The sequence below is a fragment of the Pongo pygmaeus genome, chromosome 1 (genome assembly GCF_028885625.2).
Source record: "Pongo pygmaeus isolate AG05252 chromosome 1, NHGRI_mPonPyg2-v2.0_pri, whole genome shotgun sequence".
NCBI lineage: Eukaryota > Metazoa > Chordata > Mammalia > Primates > Hominidae > Pongo > Pongo pygmaeus.
This window is the reverse complement of record NC_072373.2, coordinates 176,433,893-176,449,683: the sequence shown is the minus strand read 5'-3', so window position 1 is coordinate 176,449,683 and position 15,791 is coordinate 176,433,893. Positions and strand designations below refer to the sequence as shown.

The window sequence follows — 15,791 nt, the reverse complement described above, 5'->3', positions numbered from 1 at the left end:
ATTACAGGCGCATGCCACCACGCCTGGCTAATTTTTATATTTTTAGTAGAGATGGGGTTTCACCATATTGGCCAGGCTGGTCTTGAACTCCTGACCTCAAGTGATCCACCCGCCTCAGCCTCCCAAAGTGCTAGGATTACAGGAGTGAGCCACCACACCCGGCCTAATGTTGATATTTTGACCTCTTCCTATGAATCACAAATGTTCTTAATGGCATCTAGAATGGTGAGTCTTTTCTAGGAGGGAAAGTTTAGTTTAGTTTTGTTTTTTGAGACAGGGTCTTGCTCTGTTGCCCAGGCTAGAGTGCAGTGGTGTGATCACAGCTCACTGCAGCCTCGACCTCACAGGCTCAGGTGGTCCTCCCACCTCAGCCTCCCAAGTAACTGGGACTACAGGCACATGCCGTTGTCACACCTGGCTGATTTTTGTATTTTTTGTAGGGATAGGGTCTCACCATGTTGCCCAGGTTGGTCTCCTGGGTTCAAGAGATCTGCCCACCTCAGCTCCCAAAGTGCTAGTATTACAGGCATGAGCCAATGCACCTGGCCTCCAAGAGGTTTTTAATTTACTTATTTACTTTGTCCAGATCCATTAGAGGAGTTGCTATCTATGGCAGCTATTGCTTTATGAAATGTATTTAATAATAAACCTGAAAGTTGAAATTACTCCATATCCATACACTGCAGAATAGGTGTTGTGGTAGCAGGCATGAAAACAACATTCATCTTATAAGTTTTTGGGTGATCAGGTACATTGTCTATGAGCAGAAATATTTTGAAACTGCCTCTAATTTGTGGACTACACATTGAGTAGCAAAGCTCTAGACCTTTACTGTCCAATATGTAGCTCCTAGCTATATGTGGCTATTAAATACTCGAAATGTGGCTAGTCCAAATTGAGATGTGCTATAAAATACACACTGGATATCAGATATCAAAGACTTAGTATCTAAAAGTTTGAATGAAAAATGTCTCAGCCAGGCATGGTGGCTCACGCCTGTAATCCCAGCACTTTGGGAGGCTGAGGTGGGCGGATCATGAGGTCAGGAGATCGAGACTATCCTGGCTAATATGGTGAAACCCCGTCTCTACTAAAAATACAAAAAATTAGCCGGGTGTGGTGGCATGCGCCTGTAATTCCAGCTACTTGGGAGGCTGAGGCAGGAGAATCACTTGAACCTGGAGGGCAGAGGTTGTAGTGAGCCGAGATTGTGCCACTGCGCTCCAGCCTGGTGACAGATCTGTCTCAAAAAAAAAAGTCTCCATTTTGAAATACTGGTTACATGTTAAAATGGTAATTTAAAATAATTTCACCTGTTTTTATTTTCTAATATGGCTACTAGAAAGTTTAAAATCACATTCATGGCTTGCATTTGTGATTGCATTATATTTTTACTGGACAGGACTGCTGTAGACCCTATTCATCTTTAAAAGGTGAGCTAAAAGCAAGAGTTACTGACAAGTAAAAGGAAGGGAGAAAATACCTCAAGAAACTGACAACATTAGTTTGACATTTGTGAGTGCTCTGGAGTTTAACCAGGATTTTATTTATTATTTATTCATTATTGTTTTTTAACTTTTAGGTTCAAGGGTACTTATAGAGATTTGTCATATAGGTAACTTGCATCTCATGGGGGATTGGTGTATAGATTACTTTGTCACCCAGGTAATAAGCGTAGTTAGTACCCAATAGGTAGTTTTTCGATCCTCTCCCTCCACCCTCAGCAGGCCCCAGTGTCTGTGGTTCCCTTCTTCGTATCCATGTGTACTCAGTGTTTAGCTCCCACTTACAAGTGAGAACATGCAGTATGTGGTTTTCTGTTTAATCAGGATTTTAATAAAGGTAGATCTTAGATAAAATATGTGTTAATTGCTACTCTGAGCTAGACAAGGTACTACCTCTGTAAAGTGGGCCGTTACGCAGGATCATATCAGAAGCTTGATTTCTGAAATTTATAAAATGAAAAAGCAAATACAGTGCAGATTGGTTTTCTCTGTAACAAAGTAGAGTTTTAAAATATCATTTGAGGCCAGGCACGGTGCCTCACACCTGTAATCGCAGCACTTTGGTAGGTGAAGGCGGGTGGATCACTTGAGGTCAGGAGTTCAAGACCAGCCTGACCAACATGGTGAAACCCTGTCTCTACTAAAAATACAAAAATTAGCCAGGCATGGTGGTGTGTGCCTATAATCCCAGCTGCTCAGGAGGCTGAGGCAGGAGAATCGCTTGAACCCAGGAGGCAGAGGTTGCAGTGAGCCGAAATCGCGCCACTGCATTCCAGCCTGGGCGACAGAGCGAGACTCCATCTTAAAAAAAAAAAAAAAATCGTTTGAGTGGGCAGTAGCACTCCTTGCCAAATCCCAAATGCCAATCAACAGCTGGCTCTACTTGTCAAAGTTGGCATATATTGTTAGTCAAACTAGAGTCTAATTTGATCACCCCCTCATGCACATAATCCCACCACCACCACTGGACTCCACTGTTGCCTGTGGGGCAATGCCACGTTAACAGGGAGCATCTGGAATTACTCTTCAAACATCTGCCCATTTTGATCACTGTGGAAGGCAAATCTTCCTTCCACCTTTACCCCTTCAGAGCAACTTGTGCTCACTTCTCTCATCAACACAGTGTACTTTTAAAGCTAAGATTTCATTTTCTTTAATCCTTTTTTTCAAGAATCACATTTTTCTCTGCTGGCAATTCCTTTAAACAAATATTTCTTGTTTTGGTCTGAGGAATTCATTCTTTGAAATGGAGTTATAGAAGTCTAGGCTTTGTTTTCATGACTGAGGTGAAGGCCAATTTATGACCAGCATACAATAGATAGTGTGTTTGTGTAACTTACATGTGAGGATAGGCTGTTTTTTTAAATTAGAATTTGTTTCTGCCTTCTTAGAATTTACTTACTGACTTGTTATGAACTTTGCAAAGTGACTCAATTCTGAAAATCCTCATACCTCTTTAAAACTATGCTGCCTACCTACATAAAGCTTACAAGAATGGATAAATCAGTGCTTCTCAAAAACATGTTCTGTGAACCCCTGCCCCAGAGTTTTCTGTGGTATTTGTTAAAATGAAAATTCTTAGACCCCACCCATGTTTATTGAATCAGAATCTCGTATTTATTATCTATTTATTTGATATGGAGTCTTGCTCTATTGCCCAGGCTGGAGTGCAGTGGTGCAATCTCAGCTCACTACTTGAACCCGCCTCCTGGGTTCAAGCGATTCTCCTGCCTCTGCCTCCTGAATAGCTGGGATTACAGGTACCCGCCACCACGCCCGGCTAATTTTTGTATTTTTAACGGGGTTTCGCCATGTTGGGCAGGCTGGTCTCGAACTCCTGACCTCAGGTGATCCTCCCACCTCAGCCTCCCAATGTGCTGGGATTATAGGTGTGAGCCGCAGTGCCCGGCCTGAACCAGAATCTTTTAGTTTATGAGAATTACTTAAGAATCTGATATCAGGCCATTTTTTTCCTATGTATTCATTTTAAAAACCTGAGCCATTCATCAGTTTATTTGAACAGGTATCTGTTGAACACTTAACATGTACCAGGTTCTAGGGACTCAGCAATGAACAAGACAAAATACAGTATTTGCCTTTAAAGAGCACAGGGTGAGACAGACACAAAGTTAACTGAACAGAACAGTCAGTCAAGAAGCTAAGTTCACATAGCAATAAGTAAAGAAACTGGAACGTGGTAATGGGATATTGGGAGTTATGGAAAGTTAATTTAGATTTTTAATTAAGTTAAGGGGTTACAGAAGCCCTCTCTGAGGAAGTGACATTTGAGCTGAGAAGTATGATAAGAAGGAGCTGATAATGCACACATCTGGAGGAGGAGGGTCTCAGGGAAGGAAAGAACAGTGCGAAAGTCAAGGTGGGAAATGTTTGGCACATTCAAGGGACAGAAAGACAAGTAGAGGGCCTGAGACTGGGCCTCAGTCCTTCCTACACTTCAGGCAGACAGCAGTAGATGTCGAGGTTGAAGATAATACCCAGGAGAGCGTTTAATATAAACTTAGAAATGTAAATGTTTCAACAAGAAGTGGGTAGTGAATGACTATTAGATGAGGTGAGTTGGAGTTAGTGGCTTTGATTGGGTTGGGTGGAGAGATGAAAGTTAAAAGCCTGATTGGATGTAGCTTAAAGAGAATGGGAGACAAGGAAGTGGAGACAAGAACTGCAGAAAATGTTCAGGAAGTTTTACTAGTTAAGGGAGTAAAAATTCAAAATTCTGGTGGTAACGGGTCTTGGGGTCAAAAGAAGGTTTTCTTGCATAATTTTTATTCAAACATATTCAAAAGTAGAATAGAACAAACCCCCATGTGCCCATTACCCATTGTGTTTGGGTGAATAGTGGCCCCACAAAGATGTCCATGTCATAATCCACAGAACCTGTGGATATGTTAGACAGCAACAGGGACTTTGTGTGTGTTATTAAATTAAGGATCTTGAAGAGAGATTATCCTGTATTATCCAGATGGGTTCAGTGTATTCACATGGACCCTTAGGGAGGCAGGAGGATCAAAGTCAATAGTAGGAGATGGGCCAGGAGTGGTGGCTCATGTCTGTAAGCCCAGTACTTTGGGAGGTCGAGGCAGGAGGATCACTTGAAGCCAGGACTTTGAGACCAGCCTGGGCAACATAGCGAGATCCCATCTCTACAAAGATAAAAATAAAAAATTTAGCCAGGTGTGGAGGCATGTACCTGTAGTCCCAGCTACTCTGGAGGCTAAGCAGGGAGGATTGCTTGAGTCCAGTAGTTGGAGGCTGCAGTGAGCTATAATTGTGCCACTGCACTCCAGCCTAGACAACAGAGACCTCGTCTCTAAAAAGGTAGGAGATGTGCTGATATCTGTAATCACAATGCTTTGAGGGGCCAAGAAGGGAGGGTCACTTAAGCTTAAGGTTAGGAGTTTGAGACCAGCCTGAGCAACATAGCGAGACCCTGTTTCTACAAAAAAAAAATTGTTTTAATTAACCAAGCATGATGATGTGCACCTGTAGTGCTAGGTACTCAGGAGGCTGAGGCAGGAGGATCACTTAAGCCCAGGAGTTCAAGGCTGCAGTGAGCAATGATCACACCACAGCACTCTAGCCTGGGTAACAAAGTGAGACCCTGTCTCCAAAAAAAAAAAAAAAAAAGAGATACGATGATGGAAGCAAGAGGTTCAAGTAACACACTGAAGAAACCAAGAGCCAGAAAATGCAGCGGTCTCTAGATCGTGATAAAGGCAAGGAAATGGATTCTCCCACAAAGCCTCCAGGCAGAAGGAAAATACAGGAGGATGGGAAAGCCCACGGAGTGTTAAAGAACCAGCCATTAGCTTTTCCAATCATGAAGTGCTTGGGACATTTGACTTCTTGACAGTTTTTTTTTTTTTTTAAAGTTAAAAATTCCTAAATTTTTTATTCCTGGTACCACTACCACAATTTACAGGGCAATATACCTGATGTAATGAAAAGAAAAAGAAAAAGATATAACAGAAATGTCCATCTAATTGACTCTGCATTGCATTAATCAATAGCTGCACTTTTTGGAAACTGTGGCTATGTCAGTCCTGAACAAGAAGGGTTTCCTGTTTAAGCTGCAGTAACTTTTCTGACTATGGATCATCGCTCCTTCTGTGGCAGATTTTTACAGTTCCTCTAATGCATTTGGGATGACTGTCTCAAAGTAACCTGCAGCTTTCCTGACAACTCCTTGCTTTCTCTCCTGCTAAGAACTGTAGCCCTTTTCTGCTGTTTTTAGAACGTTCTGCTACCATATCTACAACTTCTACCACCAGATCCATAACCACCATCATAGGGACTGCCTGAGCTTCTTCCACCAAAACTGCCCCCTTTCATGAGTCCATAATTTGATTACTGTTGTCCACTATAATTTCCAAAATCATTATAGTTCCCACCACCACCATAGTTACCATGGCCAAAATTTCCTCCTTCATTGTAACCATCATATCCTCCACCTCCACCACCATATCCACCACCTTGGTTTCCACATCCTGGTCCACTACGACCACAGCCCCCTCTACTACTATAACCAGGACCACCGCCATAGTTGCCACCATCACTTCCAAATCCATTATATCCACCATCACCTCCTCCATAACTACCTCTGCTGCCACCACCTCCACCACCACAGCCTCCTCTTCCACCAAAGTTTCCACCACAGCCAAAATTACCTCCACCACCTCCAAAGTTTTCTCCACAGTAAAATTGCCAGATCCATCTCCACAACCTCTCTGTGATCCAGCAGACTGCATCTCTTGTTTAGAAAGGGCCTTTTTCACTTCACAATTATGCCCATTAATAGTGTGGTATTTCTGAACAACAATTTTATCAACTGTATCATGATCATCAAAAGTTACCAAAGCAAATCCTCTCTTTTTTCCACTCTGCCTGTCTTCCATAACTTCTGTGCTCTCCATCTTGCCATACTTTTCAAAGTAGTCTCTCAAATTATATTATTCTGTATCTTCTTTAATACCACCAACAAAAATTTTCTTCACTGTTAGATGGGTGCCAGACTTTACAAAATCCTCTCTGGAAACAGCTCTCTTTGGTTCGACTACACACCCATCAACCTTGTGTGGTCGAGCACACATTGCTGCATCCACCTCTTCAACACAAGAATAGGTCACAAAACCAAAGACCCTGGAGCATTTTGTTTGGGGGTCTCTCATTACCACACAATCTGTGAGTGTGCCCCATTTCTCAAAATGTTCTCTTAAACCATCATCTGTAGTTTCAAAGCTGAGACCACCAATAAACGGTTTTCTCAACTGCTCTCGTTCCTTTGGATCATGGCCCTCCTCCCCCTAGCAGCAACGGCGACGGCCGGAGCCAGGCTGGGGGCAACCGGCGGCGGTTTTACCTCCATTTTGAGACCGGACTTGCCTCTTCCAACTCAAGTTCAATATGGGGCTGAGAGCTTCTTGACAGGTTTTGGAGAGTTGACTTGCAGATTTTTTTCTGGTTTGAGATCCTCCCTACTCGCTACTCCATTAACACTGAGTTTTAATGTTAAACTTAGCTTTGTTCCTCTGGGATCCTGTAAGTAGACAGAGGTAATACCAAGTCGAAATAAATAGAATATCTTACCAGAAAGCCTTGCTCTGTTTCTAATCTGTCTACTGAAAGTCTTTTTGCAGCTTTGGTTTGGGAGTGCCATGAAGGTGTAGCTTTGGAATAGATTTGTAAGAGAATATTCTGGCAACGGTAAGTGCTACATGACTCCTGGTGAGTAAAGAACAATGGCCCAGCTTTTCTGACTACCTTTAAAATGTATCTTTTGCCATATTTTTTATGAGTTATCATAAACCCCAAGTTAGGAGTCCTTAATACACTAGGTGCTGAGCCCTGGCCATACTTGTATTCTCTCAATTGGAGAAGAGAAATTACATCGTGGAATTCCTAGGTTGGCCTGACCAGGCCCACTTGGACTTCCTGCTGTTGTGGTTTTCCTCCTGAGTTTCTGTAGTGAGGTCCCCTCTGCCCCTGCTTCAGCTTCCTGCTCCCAGCAACTCCCTTCTGGCCTCAGCTCTCAAAGATGGTTCTTCAGTCCCAGAAGGATCAGCCTGAGACTGGAATTGGAAAATCCAGGCTCTAGTCCAGATTCTGCCACTTGCCAACAAATCTCTTCCCCTCTCTGAGCCTTGGTTTCCTCATCTATAAAAAAGAAGACAGTCCAGGCATGGTGGCTTACACCTATAATCCCAGCACTTTGGGAGGCCAAGGCAAGAGGATCACTTGAGGCCAGGAGTTTGAGGCCAGCCTGGCCAACCTAGTGAGGCCCTGTCTCCACACACACAAAAGAATTATCCAGGTGTTGTGGCATGCCCCTGTAGTCCCAGTTACTTAGAAGGCTGAGGAGAGAGGATTGCTTGAGCCCAGGAGTTTGAGGCTGCAGTGAGCTAAGAAGGTGCCACTGCACTCCAGCCTGTGCAACAGAGAGACCCTGTCTCTTAAAAAAATAAATAGGCCAGGTGTGGTGACTCACGCCTGCAATCCCAGCACCTTGGGAGGACAAGGCGGGCAGATCACTTGAGGTCAGGAGTTCGAGACCAGCCTGGCCAACATGGTGAAACCCCGTCTCTACTAAAAATACAAAAATTAGCTGGGTGGGGTGGCACACGCTTGTAATCCCAGCTACTCGAGAGGCTGAGGCAGGAGAATTGGCTTGAACCTGGGAGGCGGAGTTTGCAGTGAGCCAAGATTGTGCCACTGCACTCTGGCCTGGGCGATAAGAGCGTGACTCAGTCTCTAAATAAATAAATAAAATTAATTTAAAGGCTGAGCATGGTGGCTCACACCTGTAATCTCAGCACTTTGGGAGGTCGAGGTGGGTGAATCACCTGAGGTCAGGAGTTTGAGACCAGCCTGGCCAACATGGTGAAACCCCGTCTCTACTAAAAATACAAAAAAATTAGCCAGGCATGGTGGTGGGCGCCTGTAACCCCAGCTACTCGGGAGGCTGAGGCAGGAGAATTGCTTGAACCCAGGAGGCGGAGGTTGCAGTGAGCTGAGACTGCACCACTGCACTCCAGCCTGAGCAATAAGAGCAAAACTCTGTCTCAAAAAAAAAAGAAAAAAATTAAAAAGAAGACAATAACAAATTTGCTTGATGGAATTGTTATAGGAATTAAATGATATGATGTGGTGAAAGTGCATTAAATTATAAAGTGTAATCCAGAAGTTATCTAATTATAATTATTCCTTAGTGGAATCTTTGAATATTCTCATAGCTCTTCATTTTACAGATGGGGAAGCTGAGGCTCAGAGAGAAGTTTACTCATTGTGATAGTTCATCTTATGTGTCCAGTTGGCTAGGATACAGTGCCCAGTTGTTTGGTCAAACACCAGTCTAGATGCTGCTGTGAAAGTATTTTTCAGATAAGCTTACCTTTTAAACAAGTGAACTTTGAGTAAAACAGATTACCCTCCAAAATATGGGAGTCATCCAGTCAGTTGAGTATCTTAAGAGAAAAGACAGGTCACCTGAAGAAGAAGGAATTCTGCCTCCTGACTGCCTGTGAATTCAAGACTTCAGCATCAACTCCTGCTGGAGTTTCCATCCTGTTGACCTGCCCTGCAGATTTCAGACTTGCTAGGACCCCGCAACTGCATGGGTCAATTCCCTAAAATAAATCTCTGTCTCCTTCCCTCTCTCTATGTATATATTTAGATGTAGATTATACATAGGTTATAGATCTAGGTACACATACACGGATACTTCCTATTGGTTCTGTTTCTCTGAATAATCCTTACTGATATATTCATCCTTTCCCTCATGAAGCAAATAATTATTAGGCACCTACTGTGGGCTCTGTTAGGTAAAGCAAATAAGACAGGGTCTCTGCCCTCAGGCGGGGAACAGACAAGTGACTTCCCACATACAATGTAGCGCGACCAGTGCTCTGTGTGGGGTGTGCTTTGGGAACTGTGGTTCCACAGTGGAGGAATGTTAAAATGGGTAACTGAGAGCTGTGAGGCAGGAAATGCTTCCCAAAAGATAGTGATGCCTGAGTGAGTTTTGAAGGATGAATATGGATTAGCAAAGCCAAGAAGAGAGGGACCAGGAATTTCAGGCCCAGGAGTATGGGAAGCAGGGGCAGCATTTCTGCACGTGAGACCCTCGGGAGTTCCAGGTGGCTGGAGCCGAGGGGTGTTGGAGAGAGCTGAGCAGTGAAGCAAGAGCAGTCAGCAGGGGACCCCTTTTAGAGATGCCCTTTATCCTGGAAGTCACAGGGAGCCCTCAAGGACTCCAAGCAGGGGAGACAGGGAACTGAGTTTCAGAAGGGTGCCTCTGCTACCAGGTGGAAGCTGACCTGGAGGGGACCAGTGAGGAGCCAGGTGAGGCCCAACGTGAGGCAGAGGATGAAGTAGGAATGGCAGTGACAGGTGACCATTCTCTCAACATGTGGCTGAGCTCCTGTTACCAGTGAGGCCCTCTGCTCAGTGATGAAGCTCCATAATAAACAACACAGACACTGCTTCTAGGGGGCTTGTAGAGGGGACTTAGCATTGACTATTGATCGTTCATCTGGGGTCAAGAGAGCTATGGGTCAGAGAGAGATTGGGAAGAAGCTAGGGTGAGACTAAAATCAGGGAGGAAAAATAGGCTTTGTGTTAAGAACCTGGAATTGTATGCAAAATATTGCGTGTTTGGTTGTTTTTTTCCCCCCATTCTGTAGAGGATCTACAGTCATCACATTCTCAAAGGGGAGAAAATATCCCCTCCAAGTTAGGAAACACTGAAGTAGAATGCAGTGAGCAGAAGGCGGAGGGTGGAGCCCTGGGGAATGGCAATATTGAAAGGGCAGCAGGCAGGGCACAGTGGCTCACGCCTGCAATCCCAGCACTTTGGGAGGCTGAGGCAGGTGGATCATTTGAGCCAGGAGTTCGAGACCAGCTTGGGCGACATGGTGAAACCTCATCTCTACAAAAAATACAAAAATTAGCTGGGTGTGATGGTGAGCGCCTGTAGTCCCAGCTACTCGGGAAGCTGAGGTGGGAGGATCACCTGAGCCCTGGAGGTCGAGAGTGCAGTGAGCCGTGATTGCGCCGCTGCATTCCAGCTTGGGTGACAGAGTGACACCCTGTCTTAAAAAAAAAGAGGCAGAGGAAAAGGCAACTGAGAGGAAATGGTCAAAGAAAGAGGAAACAGGACAGTGCAGCTTTATGGAAACCTAGAGAGGGGAGAGTCCCAAGAAGCCAAGGAATGCTCAGCGCTGCCTCCTGGTCCAGAGCAGGTAAAGGGACAGACAGACACCAGCCATTTGATTTGGAGTTGAGGAGGTGGGCAGAGAAGAACCTCCCGGAGAAGAAAGCTGTTTTAATATCAGGAAGCCCGTAGCACAACACATGTTCATATGCTGCAAGGAGCAAGCCAGGAGAATGAGAGCGGTCTCTGGCCACCAAGCTCCAGGCTGCATCAGTCCTTGCCCTTCGGGAAAGCGGTGGCCCCCAAGGAGCAAAAGGAAACCAAGCGATAGGTGAATGACGGCAGCCACGTGCAGCTGTGCACGGAGGCTTGCTCAGAAGCTTGAAAACCTGGATCCCAGGAGGAACAGCCAAAGAGCTTGGGGCTCTGCAACTTGAGAAGCCTCCAGGGAGATGATCAGCTGTTTTCAGAGGAAGGGCTTTCCTAGGGCAGAGGGAATAGGTATGTTTTCTGGATCCAGGACTAATTAAAGCAAGACAGAGTGGATTCAGTAGCAGAGGGAATTTTCTAAAGTCCCAGCAGCCAAGAGGAGTAGCAAGGCCCTTGTCTTCAGAAGTGTGCAGAGGCTGGGTGATTATTTGGCAGGGCTGGTACATAGACGATCCAAACCTCAGGTCAGAGTTGGATCCCATAACCTTTAAAGTCCCTTCCAGACTTAGGAATATCTAACACTTACCAGATTTTTCTGTCATCTTGAAGGGTTTTGTGAAATGGTCCAAAAGACTATTGTGATACATTTTATTTTTTAAAAATCATGCTACATAAGGCTCATGAGGTTAGGGGTAGAAAGGGATAGTGCGGCTTAAAAAAATAGCACATCTAGCAAGTATTATACCTCTTTAGAAGGAAATCATTGACTAGGGTTTGGATCAGTGGTTCCCAAAGGTCACTTGAGGGCAGATAACCTCCACCCCTCTATTTTAACTCTAAGAGCCCAGGTTGGACCCAAGTTGGGCCCAGGAATCTATGTTTTAAATAAGCGACAGCGCTCCATCCCCATCAAAAATCTGATGTGGCGGATCCCAGGACTCCTCTTTTGAGAAACTGGTTGATGACAGACTGAGGATAGCAACGATCCTCCAAATAAAGTGCTCTATAAATGGCGATGTGCTTTGCAGTTGTGAAAAACAAGGCTCAGCAGTGTGGAACATGTGCCGGGACAGGTTGGAGGCAAGTGTAAATCCCAGATTGACCTCAGGTCCAGGTAGTTCCCCTTGTCATTGAGCAGGCTAAATGGAGAATTTTGCAGGCCTGATCTCATTGACTTTCATCACTCCCACCTGGGCGGAACAGGAGGCTCAAATCACTGCCTCAGTTTCCTGGTCTATAAAATGAAATAATGGTGGTTGGGCCTGTATTCTCCATGAACGAGGGAGAACAAATCTGCAAAGTATGGACCCCTAGGACTGAGTGAGGCTGGAACACTCTGGAGAAAGCTGCTATGGACTAAATGTGTCCCCCTGAAATTCATGTTGAAACTCTAATCCCCAATGTGATGGTATTTGGAGGTGTAGGGCCTTTGGGAGGTAATTAGGGTGAGATTAGATGATGAGGGTGGAGCTTCCACGATGGAATTAATGCCCTTATAAAAAGAGGAAGAGGCTGGGTGCAGTGGCTCATGCCTGTAATCCCAGCACTTTGGGAGGACAAGGCGGGCAGATCACTTGAGGTCAGGAGTTCATGACCAGCCTGGCCAACATGGTGAAACCCCATCTCCACTAAAAATACAAAAATTAGCCAGGTGTGGCGGTGCATGCTTGTAATCCCAGCTACTCAGGAGGCTGAGGCAGGAGAATACCTTGAACCCGAGAGGCAGAGGTTACAGTGAACTGAGATTGCACCACTGCACTCCAGCCTGGGTGACGAGCGAGATTCCATCTCTAAAAAACGAAATAAAAAGAGGAAGAGACACAGTGCTTCTTGCTGTCTCCTCCTCCACCCACCTCCTCCTCCTCCTCCCCCCCTACTTCTCTCCCTCCCTGAATGCTTGCACCAAGGAAAGGCCATCGGAGGCCATAACCAGGAAAAGAGCCCTCACGAAGAACCTGACCATGTTGGCACCGATCTCAGAATTCCGGCCTCCAGAATTATGAGAAATAATTATTTGTTATTTAAACCACCAAGTGTATGGTATTCTGTTATGGCAGCCCGAACTAAGACAAACATCATTATTTGCTCAAAGGATTCAGAAAGCAGCCCAGAAGGAACAACGGGGGTCATGTTTACCCTCCTGCCTGGAAAAAACTGGGCAGAATGTATGAAGCAATCGTTTCAAAGTGCTAGATAGCAGGCAACAAAGGACAGTGATCCTGGAGAAACAGGAAGCAAACGAGGTGAGCCCCGCGATGGCTCCAGCTGCCTGCGGGGGAAGTTTCCAGGCTACAGCACAGGGAAGGGGAGCAGAGGCGGAGCCCAACAGAATTCCTGAATTGAGGCAGCAGGAGCTCCCAGGACAGCATACTGGAGAGGAGGAGCGGCACAGAGACAGCTCCAGAGATAATGCAGAGAGAGAGAACTTCAGCGGAGTACTGCTCAGCAAGTACGTGTGAGGAACCCACTCCAGGCCAGGGTAGCAACCACCCAGAAGGATGAGAGGAATCTAACTTTGATGGTCACAAAAAACAGAATAGCTTCTGTTCCCACCAGTCAGACAGGAAAGCCTCATTATCCATGGGGTATTGGATAGGGCACTCGGGAGAGTCTTGCCTCAGTCATGGGGAATAATTAATCCTAGGTAATAATTAGCCTAGACAAAACATGGCTCTGCTCCCACCCAATAAATCTTAAAAGCAAGAATTTAAAGGATCAAACTGTTCCAAGTAACTTAACTGCAGTCCCAAAACAGAGCTCAAGAATATTTACAGGAAATCAAAAATACCTAGCACCTGACAAATGAAAAATCTTAATGTCTGGTCCAATAAAAAATTACTTGGCATGGTCTATATATAAACCCTCACTTTACAAACAATTGATTTTTGACAAGGTAATTGAAAGGGAAAAGAATAGTCTTTTCTGTATTTTTTCTTGTTTTAGAGATGGGATCTCGATCTGTCACTTAGGCTGGAGTACAGTGGTGCGATCATAGCTCACTGTAGCCTGAAACTCCTGGGTTCAAGAGATCCTCCTACCTCAGCTTCCTGAGTAGCTGGGACCACAGGCCATGCCACCATGCCTGGCCAATTTTTTTTTTTTTTAATTTTGTGTAGAGACAGGGTCTCACCATGTTGTCTAGGCTGGTCTCAAACTCCTGGCCTCCCAAAGTATTGGGATTACCGGCGTAAGCCACCGTGCCTAGCCAAGAATAGTCTTTATAACAAATGGTACTGGACAACAACTGGATATCCACATATAAAAGAATAAAGTTAGACTTTTTCTTCATACTATATCCAAAATTTAATTCAAAATGGATCATAGACTTAAATATCAGGGTTAAAACTATAAAACTCTTAGAAGAAAATATAGCCATAAATCTTCATGACCTTGGGTTAGACAAAGCCTTCTTAGATATGACACCAAAAACAATTGACAGTTGGCAGGGCTCAGTGGCTCATGCCTGTAATCCCAGCACTTTGGGAGGCCGAGACAGGCAGATCAATTGAGGCCAGGAGTTCGAGACCAGCCCTGGCCAAAATGGTGAAAACCCATCTCTACTAAAAATACAAAAAATTAGCTGGGCATGGTGTCGGGCACCTGTAATCCCAGCTACTCGGGAGGCTGAGGCAGGAGAATCACTTGAACTCGGGAGGTGGAGGCTGCAGTGAGCCGAGATCGCACCATTGCACTCCAGCCTGGGTGACAAGAGCGAAACTCTGTCTCTCAAATAAACAAATAAACAAACAAAACACAATAGACAAAAATAAAGATAAGTTGAAATTTATTTTTCTAATTTATCCTTTTTGTCAATTAGAAAAATAAATTTTAATTTATCTTTTTATTTTTGTCAATTTGTCAAAACTAAATTCTTTTATCCTTTGATGGACACCATTAGGAAAGGGAAAGACAGGCCCACTGAATTAGAGAAAACATTACATCACATGTCTAATAAAGATCTAATATCCAGAATGTATAAAGAACTCTTGGCCGGACGTGGTGGCTCATGCCTGTAAACTCAGCACTTTGGGAAGTCAAGGTGGGCGGATCACCTGAGGTCAGGAGTTCAAGACCAGCCAGGCCAACATGGTGAAACCCCATCTCTACTAAAAATACAAAAATTAGCTGGGCGTGGTGGCACATGCCTGTAATCCCAGCTACTCAGGAGGCTGAAGCAGGAGAATCACTCGAACCTGGGAGGAAGAGGTTGCAGTGAGCTGAGATTGCACCACGGCACTTCAGCCTGGGACAGAGCGAGACTCCGTCTCAAAAGAAAAAAAAAACAAAACTCTTACAACTCAACAACAAAAAGACAAATAACAGACATTTACCTGAGTAGACATTTCTCCAAACAAGATAAACAAATGGCCAATAAGCACATGAAAAGGTACTCAACATCATTAGCCATCAGGGAGATGCAAATTAAAATCACAGTAAGATGCCACTTCACACTCACAAGGATAGCTATCATCAAAAAAACAGATAACAGCCAGTGTTAGTGAGGATGTGGAAAAATTGGAACCCTCATACACTGCTGGTAAGAATGTCAGACAATACAATCACTGTGGTAGAGAGTCTGGCAGTTCCTCAGAAGGTTAAACATAGTTACCATATGACCCAGCAGTCTCACTCCTAGAGAAATTAAAATGTAGATCCATGCAAAACAGGTACACAAATGTTCATGGCAACACTATTCATAATAGTCCAAAAGTAAAAACAACCCAAGTGTCTATCAACTGACGAATGGATAAACAAAATGTGGTCTATTCAATACAGTGGAATATTATTAGCAATAAAAAGGAACGAAGTACTGATACATATTACAATATGGATGAACCTTGAAAACCTTATGCAAGGACAAGAAGCCAGTGAGAAAAGACCATATATTGTAGGATTCCATTGATGTGAAATGTTCAGAATCAGCAAATCTACAGAGAAAAAGTAGTTGCCTAGGGATGGGGAGTTGGGGA

The 15,791-nt window shown here is 44.5% G+C and overlaps 1 pseudogene; it reads right to left on the bottom strand.

Moving 5' to 3' along the window:
- Positions 1-5,505: 5,505 nt before the first annotated feature.
- Positions 5,506-6,888, bottom strand: LOC129012464 (heterogeneous nuclear ribonucleoprotein A3-like; annotated as a pseudogene).
- Between the last annotated feature and the right edge of the window lie 8,903 nt (positions 6,889-15,791).